The sequence below is a fragment of the Pteronotus mesoamericanus genome, unplaced genomic scaffold (assembly GCF_021234165.1).
Source record: "Pteronotus mesoamericanus isolate MK-2021 breed Mesoamerican mustached bat unplaced genomic scaffold, CSHL_Meso_final contig_65, whole genome shotgun sequence".
NCBI lineage: Eukaryota > Metazoa > Chordata > Mammalia > Chiroptera > Mormoopidae > Pteronotus > Pteronotus mesoamericanus.
In genome coordinates this window covers 9,337,608-9,351,612 of record NW_026555228.1, presented here as the reverse complement: position 1 = coordinate 9,351,612, position 14,005 = coordinate 9,337,608, and the positions used below count along the sequence as shown (strand labels likewise).

Sequence of the window (14,005 nt, the reverse complement as noted above, 5' to 3'; positions counted from 1 at the left end):
GGAGTGAATGATTTGTTAGCTGTGAGGTTTTAGGGTTGGGTGGCTGGGGAAAAATGACTTGGGTAGAAATAAGCATGTCTGGAGGAAGAATTGGTTTGGGGGAAAACGTGATGAATTCGTGTAAGCATGTTGACTTTGAGCTTTGGTCAGACATCCCTTGTCAGTGCTGGGTGAAGGCTAAAGGTGGAAGGCTGGGGCTGGGGAGGCGGGCAGGGGTGGCAGGTAGAGATTAGGAAAGAACGCAGGGTCAGCGTCTGCACGCCTGGGTGTGAGTGCTACAGATTCCGCTGCTTCCTGGCTGAGTGACCTTCCCTAATCTATATAGACTCTGAGCTTCAGCTTCTCTACCTGTAAAGAATACTAAAGCTCTGCCAACTTCCTCATCTTGTCTTCCAAAATTATGTAAAGTTACTTGGTGGGCTGCAAAGAGATAAAGGTGCTTATTTCTAATGTTGTTTACATAGAAGCGATAAAATGTCAACAAGAAAGATAAAATCTTTACCACGAGAACAAAGAACCTAGAGCTGAAGATCAAATCCTGTGGAAAGTCCACATGTAATGGAAAGGCAGAATCTTGCAGCATCACAGGGGCCAAGGGAGGAGAGGATTTTAAGCAAAATGTCTTTGGGCCTGAATGCAGAAATGCTCTCAAGGAGAATAGGACATTGCAGAGGTGCTGGCTCTCTTGAGGGCTGCTTTTGTATCTCTGCTTTTGTGTCATGTGTTTATTGCTTTGAATGAAGAGGGAAATTATTTGTACCAGAATGTTTTGTTAGTGCTTCAGACAATCAAAGCTGTCCAAATGTGGGCTGCGGTGAATAGCAGAACACAGTCCTGAAAGCCATTAGCAATCATCAGTGTTAGCTATAAATAAATGTGTTGCCTCTTAATAAAGCTATAATTTTAAATTATTATGATATTAAATTAGAGAACATGGCTTTTTCAGATCTCGTGTGGGCAGCTATCAGCATCTCTCAGCCCTCGATAATTTAGAATGAAATCAGTTGATCCCAAACTAAGTTGTTGATGTCAGTTTGAGATATTGTTTGTATGAAACTACGCAGCCATATTTCCAGAAACATAATAGAGAAAACATGGATGAGCTCCAACACAGGCCTGTGCGTGAATAGAAGTGAAAATTAAATTGTCCAGTTTTCTCTTGCTGACGGAAGACTCTTCTGTTCCGATTGAATGGGAGATTATAGGCCGCGAAGTCAAGTGCCATAACATTTACTTTTATTATGCCATGTATTGTAGTTCCCACAGCATGGCAGGATTTATTGTTATACTTCAATACTACAGAGACTTCCCGTTTCTTTCCCACTAAAGTACATGGCAGTGGGCCTCAAGGTGGGAAGCAGCCTGGGAACTAAGCCATCTAGTTTCAACTGACTTAGAAAATGCCCTTCTCCTTCCTCTTCATTTGTTTGCCTTTTTTGTTTTAACTGCTGTTGTTGTTTTTTCCCATCAGACTGTTCCTACTTCCATCTCTTTACATGGGTACCACCCTCTCTTTATTTGAGGAAGCTGAAGATTTTCCCTCTGTTTCCCCCCAACCCCCCGCCACAGACCCTCACTTCATATGGTACCCAGTTTAGGGCCAAGTGTCACTAGCTTTAAAGTCAATGGACTTAGGACGTGGACCTGGTTTGAAAGCTATGAAGACGAACTTCAGCTTGTCCTCAGTCTCTCACAGATGCCTCTAGGCCTATTCATTTGGACCAGGAAATGCAAAGGCACTTCCCTACGCCCTGAGAATGCTATTAAGAGCTAATCGATTTGGAGTGCTGGAAAGGTTCTAAAACTAGATTGTGGCAATGGTTGCACAATTCTGGAAATTTACTAAAAATGACTAAGTTGTATTCTTAAAATGGGTGAACTTTGTGGTATATAATTTATACCTCACTAAAGCTGTTAAAATGGAAAAAAGAACTAATTGAAATTCTCTTAGCACTCACTTTGAGGTCTCGATGTCAAAAAAGATACATATGCACAACTAATTTGTAAGTATGGGGTTAGAAATGCCCTTTGGCCCCCCTTTATAAAATAGTTGTATTTATTTAGATGAATAGCCATTATATTGCTGTTTCTGAGTTGTCTGTAAACCAGTCTTTTATAAATAGCATTATGTTTTAGATGTGTTAAGAAAGCTGCCTAAAAGCTTGTAGAGGAATCCTTTTGCAATACAAATAAGTTCCCTTAAAGTGTTAAATAAGGATATCGTTTTACAGAGGTATTATTATTATTATTATTGATTTTAGAGAGCAAGGGAGAGAGAAACATCCATTTATTGTCCCACTTATTTGTGCATTCCTTGGTTGATTCTTTTTATATTGTTGACACTATTACAAGATGTCCGCCATTTCCCCCCGCCTTAGCCCACCTCCAGCGGGCCCCACAACCCCCACCCCCAGCCTCTGCCACATCGTTGTCTATGTCCATGGCTGTGCATCAAACCCGCAACCTTGGCATATCAAGACAGCGCTCTAACCAACTGAGCTACCTGGCCATAGTTACAAAGTTGTCTTAAATTGAGGCCCAGCTGAACGTTGATAAGTATGATTACAGCTCTGGTTATAGAATATTCACAAAATGTTTGGAGGGCCTAGGAGTGTTTTCTAAGAGTATTTGGAGGTAGAACATATCTTTATAATCCGAATTCCTTTTTCAGGTACAATTTGCAGAGTTGCTTCGGAACAATGTAGCCGTGTGTGTAATGTCCTAGTGTGAGAACCATTTGTCCAATACAATTACAGGCACATACCCCCTTTCTTCGTCTGCCTTCTGCCATTGTCCTGAGGTTACAGTGGGTGAATTAATAGGAGCCGGCGTGAGCAAGGGAAAAAGGGAAAAGGAACTAACAGTGACTGGAGTGCCACCTAGACATCTCGTAGCTTTTGTATATTTCTTACCATCGCCAGCCCTGTAAAGGAGGTGTAATGACTCTCATTTTTATAGGGAAGGGATGGGGGATAAAGAAAGCAGGTAATTTGGGCAAGGTTAACTGGCTAGTGAGTAGGAGAGTTGGAGTTGACCCAGGTCTCCCTGACTCATGGGCCCAGATAGTTCAGTGCATGAGGTTGGTCTATGTCAGCGGTTCCGAACCATTCTTTCCAGAGGACGTTTATTGATGTCTGGAGACTTTTCTGGTTGTTATAACACAAGGTTCGGGATGGGAGCCTGGGTGCTACTGGCATCCAGTGTTTAGAGACTAGCGGTGCTGCTAAACATCCCACAGTGTACAGGGCAGCTCAACAGCAGAGGCCAATCTGGCCACACGTGTCAGTGGCACCGAGGGTGAGAGAAGTCTGATCAGTGTCGAGAATCCGATGGTGAACTGGGAACTGCTGGGCCAAGGACATTGTTCCCTCAAGTGCAGCCTTGCAGTCCTGATGTGGGCATCTCATTTCCTGAGAATCTCTGTAAAACACAACTTGAAAATGGTTTCAGAGCTTGTTGAAACCGATGACTTTATATACAAAAAGTAAATATACTTGAAGTAATTAAACATCGACTGAGAAAGTCTCCGTGACCTTTGAGCGAGCGCTCGTCCTCAGGCTTATGGCAAGTTACTTGCTCTAGAAAAAAAAAATAGGATTTGAGTCTGATTTTCACATGGAAAGATTGTTATATTTGGGATTAGATACTCTCCGAAGATGTAATACCCAGTGTTTAAATGAGTATTAAATAAAAGGACAACAAACATGAAATTTAATGAATGCTATATTATAAATTTGTGTCCTGTATACCAAAGCTTTCCAAAGCATATGCAAAGCCATTTAATAATGACTATTAACAAAATTTTTATGATACCAAATCTCTGTAAATAAGTATTTGAATTCTTATTTTGAAATTCCTGCCTTTTAGAATAAGAAATCTTTCTTGGGGTTCTCAAACAGATTTGGGGGGTAAGCCTTAGATCCCTGGCTTTGGGCTGTTGGTTTTTCCATCCTTTTTTATATTTTAAATTTCCCCTTTGGTCCTTGTAGCATTTTAGGTCAGTCAAGTGACTTCTCGGGTTTTATAGGATAACGTATACTATGTCCTGCCTGCCTTCAAGAACCCCCAGGAGTGACATTTGGAGCGTTCCAGATGGACTGCTGGCTGACCATGTGTGTAAGCGAGCTGTGCCTCTCAGCTCTCTTGGGGTTAGCCAGTCTGACATGAGAACTTTCATGCAAGGGCCACGGCTCACTCCTCCACACAGTGTTGCTTTACCAGTGACCTTCAGACATGGCCTTGGGAATCAGAAACATGGCTGACATTACTCATGCAGAGGAGAGGAAGACGTGATCTCTGTTATGTCAGGGTCTAGTCTGCAGATGAGGCTGTGAGGGTGTGTGTGTACGCATGCTGTTCTGGACCCTATTCGGGGACACAAGCCATGATAAAACTTAACTTTCTATCAGGACTATTTGAGAAGCAATATGCATTTCTCAAGCATGATGACAAAGTGCAAAAGATTGTGCCAAAGGTCAAGGAAGTGCTTTATACCAAGGAAGTGAAACAGGTTGAACTTCTGATTGATGGGTCTTGGCTCCAACTAATTGAGAAGAGGCTGTATGCCTGCACCTCTCCCTGAAGCGCCGCGGCCCTGGTTCCTGACCTCTCACCTACAACTGTTAGGGCTCACAGCCTAGGTCTGTGCTGAATAAAAGAGCTCAAGCTGGCAAGCAGCACTAGTTTCAAAATCATCTCACAGTCCTCGAGGAGATGGGCTGGTGGCAAGGCCCGTCATCAGTACTTCCAAGAGTCTGATCGCAGATGTAAACTGGGGATGTCCGCTGACAGACCTTCAGGGAAACACCGGTCCACACCGGAAGTGAGGTGCTCACCTCTGTGTGCTTGGCCCCCCTCGGGGCAGCAGGGGCAGGCCCCCTTCAAGGCAAACTAATGTACTTAGGTTGACGGGTTCCACACACATCTTTGACCCCATCACATCCAATAAGCGCAAAAGCAACAAACATTCAAAGTGCCAGTAGGAAAAGTCTCATGAATACTGTAGAGTCACAGATGGAGATTAAAAAAATCAAAGGGAGGAGACAATGATAAATGTTGCATAACCTCATAGGAGTATTTGGGGGTGTGAATTATTCTAAACCACAAAGAGTGAACAGCGCCATGCTGCCTGAGCCACCTACAGCCATCAGCCTGCTGAGGAAAAGTAACTGACAGGAGAGAGGAGCGGAGGGACATTTGGGTGCAGAGCAAAGCTCAGTTCAGGCGGCCCTTGGCCTGGAGAGATCCACAGTGCTAAGTAGTCACTTGCGTTCGTGGTCTGGCTCAGAAGCTCACCTGTGTGCAGAGGTCGCATATCCTCCCCTGGGATTTTGGTTGCCTGCCTCTCTGTGGTCAGGGCCCCTGAATTCTTCCTTCAGCCCAATGGCTTGAGCATCTCTGCTTTTGCTACATGCTGAGACCATTTATAGCTCTGAGAACACACATGCAGAGGGTTTAAGTAGTCTAAGCACAGCAAAGACACTCATATAGTAACATTTGTTACGTCCACAGCGTGCTCAGCCAAGGCCTCTGAACTGGGTATGAATGTGGAGGCAAGAAGAAAACAGGTGACGTTCAGCTCTGGTTGCACAGGGCATTTATTTGGCCTGTAGCGCCCCCTCCACCCACTGCCTGTGGCTCACACATTGGCAGGGCCGAGTTATGGCTTCTGTTTGACTTGTAAATATCCAGAGGGATATACCACCTGCCAGAAAACCATGATCAAGTGCCCCTTTGTGATACTAAAAGCATTAGAGACAAAGTACACTTTATTAAGGAGGAAAGCTGAGTTATCAAACCCCTTCTCTAGCCATAGGCTCTTGTTAAGGCGTAGTCTAGAGGCCTTGGTCTTCTCAGCCTGTTGCCAACTTTGACTCAGTACATGAGAAAAGTGATGAGTACTTGAGGAGTGAGGTTGGTGGGACCCATTAGAAGGTTATTAGATCTGGTGGTGACAAGCTAAAGATGAGGTATAAGGGAACAGGGAACCCAGAGTAAGAGCCAGAAGAAGCCTCTTTATTTAGCTTCGAGGTGACCTATAGTGATGCTGTCTCTGTGTCCCCAGGCCTGAGTCATCTGTCCCTGAGGTTGTTCATAATCTTTGTAATTTCACAGATTCATTTACCAAACAAAATACACTTTAAATGTGAAGGAGTGCTGATTTTTATTTCACTCATTAAGCACAGTTTAAAAAAACAAATGCCATCGCCTGGTAGAAAGGATATAATCTCCAAGTTTAAAAATTGAACACATTTAGCCCTGGCTGGTGTGGCTCAGTGGATTGAGTGCCAGCCTGCAAAGCAAAGGGTTGCGGGTTCAATTCCCAATCAGGGCACATGCCTGGGTTGCAGGCTAGGTCCCCGGTAGGGAGCGCGCAAGAGGTAACCACACATTGATGTTTCTTTCCCTCTCTTTCTCCTTCCCTTCCCCTCTCTCTAAAAATACATAAATAAAATTTTAAAAAATTGCACACATTTAGCTTACTGGGAGACTCACAATGTTGGCCTTCTTTTTCTCTTTATAACCAGTGATAGGTTTTCATGGACACATACCAGTTCTTCAGGTGGCATTTGAAAACCACAGGTTCAGTCCTTGTCTGCAGAGATTGTGGGGGGTGGGGGGCGGCAAAGAAAAGGCCCCAGAGAGAGGTGATTATTGAAGCTCTGGCAGCTCTCAGCACCCAGAAATGTACAGTTAGCAGGTGATTTTATTTTTATAGAGACACAGTTGCTTGTGATTTTTTAAAATCGCTTATGGAATGTCAGATTTTTAAGGGCACTTTAAATGCTTTGTACCTCTATCCTCTGCCTTCCTGCTGGGCTGGAGGATGGGGCCCACCAGCCCTTCTAGCATTTCCTGGAGGTGCCAGTCGCTCCCAAGGCTGTAAAATGGGCACTAGGCTTCTGATAGGCAATGACTCCTCAGGTTTTGTATTCAGCATAAATGTTGGCTTCCGTGTAATTCTGGATATTAGGATGTTGTTGTTTCACACGTGCATTAAAATTTTCTGAGTGTCAGGCTGCCCCTTCTTTGTCTAAGTAGAATGCTGTTGACTGAGATGGAAAGTCCTGTGTGTCTTGCTCCCTAAAAGGAAACCGGCCCTCAGCCTGGTCGCACCTCCCCCTGTAGCAAACCGTTGGGCATGGCCTCAAACCTCTTTCAATTTTGGTTTTTCTTCTTTAAACCAGGGGCTTGGATAAAATGATCAAAGGGGCCCAGGTCAACCTCGCGTCCTTGTTTCTCTCAATCTGTTTCTTTTAGCTGAGTTGCCTGGATGTTGAGAAAACTGCTCTCCCTGAATCCTCTTTTAGATGAAATAGCTTATTCTTTTGTCTCTTTACCTTAGTTCCTTTAGTTCTGTTAGTTCCTTTAACCTAGAATTGATTGTTTGGCCCTTTTTAAGGTCTTATCTGGGCTTTCTTTGGTCTAAAATTTTTTCCTTATAAAAGATTTGCTGGCCATGTGCAAGTCTAAGTTATTAACAGGTATGGGTATAATGGTTATAGAAGAAATTTTTCTAAAGTTTTATACTTATTAATTCACCTTTAAAAAACTAGTTAGGATTTTTTCACCCAATTTTTTTTTACAGAGAAATGTAAAAGGGTAGGATGTTTGCCATCCTAAATAAATTTGATTTCCTTGAGCAAACCCTCATAGAGAGGCAGGATAATCCCATGGGTCATGGAGGAAAAGGTGTGGTATACCAAATAAATCATGGGTTCTCAGATAGGCTCACTTGGACTTGAATAGTAGCTCTGCAAGTTCTAGGATGAGTGACTCTGAGATTCACTTTCATCCTTTACATGACAGGGTTAGTAATGCTCACCTGCCTTAGAGGGCTGTTATAAAATTGAGATATAATGATGTGACGTGGCTGACACAAAACAGGCGCTTCGGCCTGGTAGTTGGTATAGCTGTAGCTCAGATAGAAGCACCAGGCATGAACCTTCATTCTTACCATGAATACTGTTATTGGAAATTAGGAAAGTTCTTGAACACATAACATAAATCAGCTAAGATTTCTTTTTCTATCCTCATTGAAGGATATGCTTATTAATTTTAGAAAGAGTGGGAGGGAAAGAGAGAGGGAAAGAAACATCGATGTGATGATTGGTTTCGTCTCGTGTATGCCCTGACCAGGACCAAACCTACAACCTAGGTATGTACCCTGACTGGGAATCGAACTGGTGACCCCTGGTTCACGGGATGACAGTCCAACCAACTGAGCCACACTGGCCAGGGCATCACTAAGATTGTCATAGCTGTGTCTGAAACCAATGATTTCATACACAATCTACTCAGTTGTGTATTTTAAAGAGTTTCTCCCACTCCTCCAATTACAAAGAGAATAGGTGCTTATTTTAAAAAAAGGAAAAGAACACAAAGTTAGAAAGTACAGCCTCTCCCTGAGATAATCACTGTTAATTTGTTATAAACACTTAGAAATCTTTCTATGATTGGATAGATGGATTTTTTTGTGACCATGTTATATATACAGTTCTGCATTGTTTTTTGTACTAAATAACATATGCTTAACATCTTCCCACATAAGTCACAAAGATCAGCCTTATACTTTTAAAGGCTACACAATATTCCATTGTATGATTCTGCCATGATCAGTCCTCTAGGAGCAATGCTGCAAAGAGCAGCCTAGGACAGGGATCTACAAACCAGACTACCTGTACCTTGGGGCCATGGAAACTTCTCAGGCCACAAATAGTGCCTGTCTTCTTGTGTGCTCTCTCTTCAAACTTATTTCCTGAGAGCCCTGGTGTCACGGCGCTTCCCCTTCTCCCCTTTCCCAGTTGCCCTCTCCTATTTTACATGGCACAGCCAATCTCTTGCCAGGTCCAGGGTATAAAAACCCCTGGTGCAAACTATGAGACAGTTCTAAGATTGGTGCTGGAATTGAGAAGCCGAGTGACTCTATCGACTGGACAAAAAAAATCCATTTACAAATCAGTTGGTTTCTAATTCTTTGCTTCCAGCAAAACTGAAGAAGATCCCTACTGAGTTGTTCATTGATAGACTGTTAAAAATAGTTCTTGATGATGCTAGATGGCTGTCTTGAGTTGTGGTATATAACTTGAAAGGAGTTCAAAGAATTGAGTGACATTGTGACAAAATTCTTTCCATTTCCATCTTCTATTTATGTGAACAAAGTTTCTTGGCACTTACAACTATAAAATGAAAAATAGGAATAGGTTGGTGCCAAACCATGTCAATCTAGTGCTAAGTAATATGCATGAAGTATCTGGGAGGAGGGAACCCAATAAAATTCTACCTTTTTATGCTTATAAATTATTATCAAAATGTGTGATATGTGTGAATACATATGTTTTGGTCATTCATATACTAGTAATAATTATAATGATAACCAATTCAGAAGAAAAACTAATTTTTACACTTAGAGTCTTATAATTTTAGGAAATAAAAAATCATAAATTTCAATTTATATGCATTTTATAGCATAAAAATGATTAATGAAGGACAAAAATATACTAAATTAGATTAAAATTCAGCAGTAAAAATATGATGGAATATGAATTCAAGGAGGGGAAAGAAATGATGCAGAATTTTCAACTGTTAAAAGCTTATTCATGATCTTTTTAAATGGATTATGGTGGTTGTTATGTTGCTGTGGTATTCAAATGCATATTGAATGTATTTAAGAGAGCAACATCATAGTTATATTTTAAGATATCAATATTTAGATTATAGCAAATTATATCATTTGTGACTAAAACATATACAAAATTTTAGATGTCAACCTAAGATGTGTGAAGGGGGTTCATAGGTTTTCAAAATTATTTTAGAAGGTACACTGGCAAAGCAGTCAGAAGACCACTGGCCTCATAAATATATCATTCTATACTTATATAAGCATTTCTGTGGGTTAATTTGTAGAAGTGAAATATTTATCTGAAGGTGTACACCTTTATCTTTTGCGATAGGCATTGCCAAATGGCATCTCAAAAAGGTTGTGCAGTTTACGTTGCTGTGAATAACAGCATAACTACTATTTCCAATAAAAGAAATACATTACTTATTAAATCCTTTTGCATAGCAAATTTGAGCCTATAGTGTGCAGTTTGTAAAGGCCTGACAAGTGTGAAAAGTTGCTTTTCCTGCCTTAACATGGCTTATTATCCACCCACGTGAAGCATTTTACCTCTCCTCAGTGCTAGACTTCAGGAAGACACATGCCCCCTTCCACTGATCTAAATTAGGTCCCCATGCTATCATTGCTAATTTTATCTTTTTACCTTTCTTTCATAGTAGCTAGCAGAATCTGTAATTGTGTGTGTGTGTGTGTCCCAGAAGGCCGGAAGCTCCATGGGGCAGGGACCATGGTTCTTTTTTCCACCCTGTCCCCCCCACATGACTAGCGCAGACACTGGCTCATAGTTCTCACTCAGTAAATGTGCACTCAATGAATGGACTGAGCATGAATGAGAAGAAATACTATGATGTAGGGCTGTGATAGAGATCTTTGTTGCCACTAGCCACAAGTGACTATTTAAATTTCGTTTAAATAATCACACTTATCCACAGTCCATGCACTCATTAGCCGCATGGGGCTAGTGGCTACCATGTTGGATAATGTAGATATAGCAGGTTCCGATCATCACAGCAAGTTTTAATGGATAATGCTGATTTAGAGCGATTACTTTCATTCTCAAAAGTATCACTATGCCTGGCATGCAATAGAGACTTAATAAATGTTTGATTAAGTGGATGAGCAAATAAACTCCTTATCTCCCTCTTTTATTCTTGTAATAGATTCCTCACTGTAAGTCCCATACTACCCCACAGGCTGCCACCAGGATGTTGAAGTGCAGATCTGAGTATGTTGCTTCACTGCTTGAAGTTCCTCCCAAGTTCCCATGAAATCCCAGTGCCTTAAGTTTCCATGTAAACATTACTTGGTACTGAATAGCCAAACAGTCTCAGTTAACTTGCCTAACTCCTTCCATTTCTTATCAGAGATTTCCTTTAAAGAAGCCAGCCTCTTTTTTTCAGTCCTTTTAAAACATTTGAATAAATTAGGAAAAGGGAATTTGTTATCAGAGCATACAGTTGTTTCTTCGCCAAAGAAAATTACTTTTCCTAGTATCTTTTCTTGTTCTCGATGTAGAAACAAGTCTCAGAATTCACCATTGGTTGAAAGAGAAGTAAGGTCAAATGTCCCTGCTGTCTGCCCAATTCTCTGTAGTGGAAAGAATTCCACAGACACGAATCTGAATGTGGGCCCTGTCATTTCCTGGTTGTGACCTTGAGCAAATGGTCTAACCTCTGACCTTGCCTGTTTCCCTTTATGGAATAGAGCAGCCCCTACAGGGCCTGGGTTTTAGGGAGGGTTACATGAGCGAGTATGTGTAAAGCATGGAGTAAAAGGTGGCTGAACAGTAGTTCAAACCTGTTTGCTCTCAGCAGCTTGTATCTTGCAAACGTCAGACCTGGATTGCAAATGAACACACGACAGCTAATCTGCTATATCCTCACACATTTTGGAGGGCTTATTTTCCTGCAGAAGCTGATCATTGCTCAAATGAGAATTTTTCAGTTGGTGACTCAGCTAACGCAGGTGTTCATCTGACCCGAATAATGGGCCCATCTCTGTAGTCAGCACAGATGTTGCATGCTAGTCACATGATTTATGTGCAGGGTGAGATTTCCTCCCTACAACCCTGTGTGTTTAGGGTTTTCACATCTTCAATCTTAATTTTTTTTAACAAAGATATTTTTTTAAATTAAGATTTAGCTTTACTCTTAGATCTCTGTTCCCAAATCCCACAACTCCATCAATGATGTATGAAAACAAAATTCTACCTGGGTGATTTGAATTTTCACATAATCTCTTATTTACAAAAGAATAACCCTCCAAAGCTGATAGCTCAGATAATTCTCTTTCTTTTCTGGTGGAAAAACTGAAGCCCAGATGGCTGTTTGTTAATTTATTTGATAATCATTTATTGAGCACTCACTTCAAGCCAGGAATGATGTTAGGCCTGGGACAGACAGGGATAACAGCCGCAGTATACTCCCTGGCTCATGCGAGAGATAGGTAAGTCACCAAGGAATGTCAGTTCAGGTTGCTAAAGGCTGAGATTGGGATGATGGGTGAGTAGGGGAGCACCCAAGCTAGACTTTAGGGAGCCAAGCCTTGGTGGCCCCAGGGGAAGGGAAGAGAAGGGAGGGGAGGAAGCCACCCGAGGGGCAGAGAGAGAGGTGGGCACCAGCCATTACCACGAGCACGCTGGCCCTGCTAAGGCACTGGGATTTCCTGGGGACTTGGGAAGAACTTCAAGCAGCTAAGAGGCATACTCAGATCTGTACTTTAACATCCCTGCTGGCAGCCTGTGGAGCGGTATAGGGCTTAGAGTGAGGAATCTGTTAAACAGAGGTTCCAGGCAAGAAGTCCCACAACTTTAGTGACCCTTGACAGGGGCATGCAGGAGCAGGAATGGCTTCCAGAGGTACTGGGAGGCAGTGATGTTGACAGGCTTCAATTGAAGGAATCTTCCATTCCAGGGCTTTTTCTCGAGGCCAGAGTAGTGAGCCACAATGAATAAACAGAGCCATTTAAGAGCTCACAAATAATTCCTTTGGTGACAGCTGGCTTGTCTCAGACTTTTGACTCTTTCTCCTTTGTGCTTTCAGTGCATGTGCTTTAGGTCACCTGTGGTCACTGGTATCATCCCTCCCATGTGTGGAAAATGAGCCCACATATTCTAATTGAACTAAATAGGGTGTGACTGAAATTCATGGAAAATGGGCCATTCTATGTGGCATGAAGAGTCGGAGGCCTTTCCAAGCCGACTCTGTGTCCAATGTGAATTATCCCCGTATGTCTGCAGAGGGCTCGTCTTCCAAGTTATCACAAAAGCCAAGAACCTCTCTTCCTTATGAAACTGACTTTTAAAAAAATACCCACCATTTGCCAGTTCAATAGTTTTGGATTGGCTTATGGGCATTAAAACTTTTTTTTTTTCTTATTAAGAGGAAAAATTCTCAGCCAGGCTGAGAAAGCGCCTATCAAGTTTCAGCCTGATTCATTTCAAAACCACCGTGGAAATTGGGACATTTTCTTCGCACCACAATAGGTTAGTCATGGAAATTCTGCCTTAATCTCAGCTACCATGGTCACAGTCATGAAAGCGTTAGGTTACAGTACTGAAGAGTTTCCCGCTTCACTGTCAGAAATCAGAAGGACATTGCAGGTCAGGGTCTGAGGTTCCCTTTTCAGCAAGTGACCTCATACTTGGTGTGTCTTTCTTTTTCTGGCAGTTTGGTCTAGTTGTTGTTTCCAAAAAGTGCTTTATATAAGCTCAAACTGAAGGAAGGTAAACAGATCCGAATATGCAGGAGGAAGTGAAGAGCAGCTTCCCCTGCAGTACTCTGACCCTCTTGAGTGACGGATGAGGCAGTCTTCTTGGCCCTCTGTCGTGGAGACACTGGCTAAGTGTAGCCAGGCTTCAGCGTGTGCGGGTCTTTTCAGTGCAGACCTCAGCCAGGAAAATGAAATGGGCCAGCCAAGCTGGCTCTGCAGCCATGGCACAGAATGCTGCCTTCACTCTGAGCTGCCGCCTCACATCCCACTAGTGGTCACCTCCATAAGCTGCAGCCCTGGAATCAGAGTTTCTTGAGATTAGTTCATTCATTCATTGGCTTGTTCAGTTGCTCTCTTGTTCCTTCATTTGCAGAATATTAAGCATGTTTTCCCCAGGAATGTGCTAGACGTTGAGAGCTCAAAGATGAGTTCCTGCCCTCCTAGGGCTCACAGTCTAAGTGCAGGGAAAGAGACACCCACCTCTGAGTCATTCTGAAAGTGTGATTTAAGACAGACCACCATCTCACATGCCATCAAACCTTCAACTCCTAGGGGCACTTAATTATTTCAGGAGGGTGGGTGCGAAGCAAAGATGGAATCCTCCCCGGAGCCTAGCAGATGTTTCCTGGACATGAACTTGTCTGCCCCTGCACAGCAGTGGATGTCCTGAGC

The 14,005-nt window shown here is 42.5% G+C and overlaps 1 protein-coding gene across 3 annotated transcripts in view; it reads left to right on the top strand.

The window, feature by feature from the left end:
• Positions 1-14,005, top strand: part of SH3KBP1 (SH3 domain containing kinase binding protein 1) — a 312,729-nt gene that overhangs the window by 282,202 nt on the left and 16,522 nt on the right. The gene's annotated exons all lie outside the window — the stretch shown is intronic.